The following is a 3,540-nucleotide window of genomic DNA, read 5'->3' as shown; positions in this document are numbered from 1 at the left end:
CTACGAATTTTCCCGCAATTCGGAACTGCACAAAATCGCCTCATTTTTAGCTGTCTGTTGCAAAATACTTCAAGACAGCGATCTTCTACTTCTTCTGTGTATTCAATGAAATGCCAGTGGTTTGCTTGTAATTGGCAAGACGGTGTAAGGTGCATTATCGCCACCAACTGGGCTGGAGTGTCTATTATTCAAGCTCTCAACGGAAGAATGTACGGGTGTGAGGCGTTTAGAAAAATAGCTCCACAGTTTTACAACGCATGGTAAACACCTGTTGGAAAGCATCTTTTGCAGCGATTTTTGTGTGAGCATATCAGCGAACACCCCTGACCACTCGGTGAGTTTCAAGTCTTTGTAAATGAAAGTTTAATGCGTTTTAGGAAGGATTGTTCCAGTGCACCTATGCAGCATTCTGGAGGAGGGGGGGCGCTACCACAGAAACCGAAAATTCTCAGGACAGCAGCATGTGTCCAAATTTCAATCTTAAACGTTCTATTTAATCATAAACTATCTGAAAACAGGGCTTTAAGTGTAAAATACCGAACCTGTCCTTTAATGTCCATTAATTCTCCCCTTGTTTGGTTATTTATTTTATTTATTTCTGTAAGGACCTTTGGTCAATTGTATTGCGTTTCAGTGTGCTATATAAATAAATGTGACTTGACTTGACTAAAGATATCTGTTTGTCAGTAAATTGTACCTGAACATGGATCTTAATGGGAGATGATGAAGACTAGATGCATGTCCCATCATAGCAGCTGTATCCAACCAAACGAGCATGCCCTTGTCCGTATATTTGGTCAATAAAGAAAGTGAAAGCTATTCCTGTATCCATCTGGATGGCCATGTTGGAGGTCTGAAATATGATAGTCCTCAATCTTATATGAAAATCTAAAGAAAACGGGACAAATACTTTTTTTTTTTATTGTTGTGTGTGAGCTGACACACTCACAACAAAGATAATATAGGTCCAAGGACAGGTCCAACTGCAATACTCTTTGCCCCCTACAGGGGGCGAGGGAACCAAAAGAGGGAGTGAGGTTAATTTACTGACAATCACGCTCACCCATTACCATCCCAAAGCTATCTCCACAAACCATATTTATTATCTAAGTTCTGGCACCATTTATATAATTTATCACTTCTCAAGAAACACACAGCAACCTTTTAAAAAATACTTTAAAAAAAATAAGGATACTTTTAAAAAAGTAATTGTGACATGCCAGCCAGGATTTCCTCTCTCTGTGTAATCTCACATGAGGCCTATGTGTCTCCGAATCCCTAGCTGTGCGAGTGGAACATGTCATTTGCAAGGGTGGAAAGACACTAATGATTATGATTTAGGCGGCTACGATGAAGATGAGGATGATGAGGATGGGGGATGATGATGATAGTTCTGATGCTCCATGTGCGTCACCACGCCAGCTCATCGCTTTGATCTGTCCGTGTGTCCAGTGATGTGCTCCGGCAGGCTCTTGAGCTCGCTGCTCTGACTCATCGGACCTCATCGCCCAGTGCAGCCACTCAACCCTGAGCATGCCAGCCAGGCCAAGCTGACCCAACCCAAGCAGAGCCGAGCTGTCCCGTCCAGCGTTCTTCACGTGCAGTCGTGGGTGTGCGGCAGCGGCAGTGGCAGCAGTAGTATCCGTGTCCAGGAGAACCAGGGCGGCAGGATGGGCCAGCCAGGGAGCTGTGTGACCAAGGGATAGTTTTCTGTGTACTGTATATGGGTGGCATATATATTTGTGTGTGTGTGTGTGTGTGTGTGTGTGTGTGTGTGTTGGGGAGGGAGTGCATGTGTGTGTATGTTTGTGAGCATGAGTGGATGTGTGTGTGTATGAGAAATGAGAAAGTATGAAAATGTGTGTTGATGTATGTGTGTGTGCGCATGCATTTGTGAACATGTGCATACAGAAACATGTGCGCGATCTACCTCTTCGTGTGCGAGGCTCGAAGCGCTGCCAAGCTCCCTCCTCCAACCCCACGCAGCCAAAAACTGGTGAAGTGAGAGCTTCGGGGTTGAGTGCTTTTCTAGTTGGTCGAGGCCAACGTGTATGCTACCACCACCGCTGCTGCATCTGAGCATCAGCGCGCCGCGCGTCTGAGCTACGAACGCGGCGCAAACACAACAGATCACAAAAGCACAGGGGCAAGCCCGTGTGGGAGGAGAAGTGTGTGTGTGTGTGTGTGTGTGTGTGTGTGTGTGTGTGCGCGCTCCACTCCAGCGCCCCACCACTGTACAAAAATAACACGGCGTACTGTTCCGTTCTGTTCTCCTCTCTGTTCTCTGTTTCGCTTTTTCACTCTCCGTTCCTCGTTCCGCTCTCCTCTCCTCTTGCTCCCTCGCCCACGTACCGTTAACACGTAACGCTGGTGGTCGGTCGGCTTCTGTTTGTGGCAGCTTTTCAGATCATCAGTCATCAGTGTTCAGGAAAACCACTTACTAGGCCTACTTAAAAAAAACAAACAGCAGACACGGGAACCTCTCCTCAAACAGTGGGCTGGTGTTGACATTGAGTGAGGGAAATGACACTGAGTCATCGGCGAACCTTTCGGCTTTACAACTTGCATCCAATCAGCATTGAGCAAAGATGCTACACCATAGCTACTGAAGCCACAAAGAGAGTGACATTGTAGTTGACGCTTACACAAACCTATTTATATTACATCTGTACAATCAAGGTCATAGGATTAGTTTCAAACGTACATGTCAAAAGTAGACATTCATGTCAACAGAATGCCTTAATGACTAATGCCTAACACATAAAAACATACAAAAGACACCAGAAGACACTTAAAGTGCACTACAAGATACTTGAGGAACTAATTAGTTTGAATTAACATCATATTAATTTACTTAGCGGATTATTAAAATCAAGGGCAAGACTGCAACGTTATTCAATTTCATGTCACGTTTATCTTGACACATAATTACGAAGTGCTAGGATTTTTATTTGTGTATGTATGTATGTAAATATGAGTGTGTGTGTTAGGGGGGGGGGTGGCTGCTCTCTGAGGATGCTGGAGGTTGGAGGCTGAAGATGGAGGAGGTTGGAGGAGAGGAGATCGATGCTAGTGAATGGGCTGTTAATGGGTGGGGGTAATTAATGTGGGAAACTCATAGGGTGGCAGGAGTGCTGCTGCTGAGACCCCTTTAAGTGAAACGCCAGCCCACAGGAGAGGCATTAAGAGGATTTTAATTAGCTGACGAGACTAATGAGGTTTCAGCATGGGGAATCTCTCTCCCTCTCTTTATCAACCTCTCTCTCACTCCATCTCTGTCTTTCTCTCTCTATTGCTATGTATAGGCCTACTTGTGTATGCCTAGAGTGTGCCTATAAGCATTACATTTCTGTGTGTGTGTGTGTGCATGCGTATACATGTACTGTAGCTGCTTTCAGACGCAACCTCGGCAGTATAGGGCGGATCTTTGTCAAACGGAGGTCCGACCCTTTCGGGTGATTCAGATATGATGGTAACATGCGGACATTATGTGTGAACAACATTGACGCACATGAGCAGAATCTCTGCATGTTCTTCGCT

This window comes from Alosa pseudoharengus, unplaced genomic scaffold (genome assembly GCF_046254945.1).
Source record: "Alosa pseudoharengus isolate Yale_2024_CS ecotype anadromous, Long Island Sound unplaced genomic scaffold, YU_APseudo_1.1 YU_APseudo_1.1_scf_6, whole genome shotgun sequence".
In the NCBI taxonomy this organism is placed as follows: Eukaryota; Metazoa; Chordata; class Actinopteri; order Clupeiformes; family Clupeidae; genus Alosa; species Alosa pseudoharengus.
Note: the sequence above shows the minus strand (reverse complement) of the source record.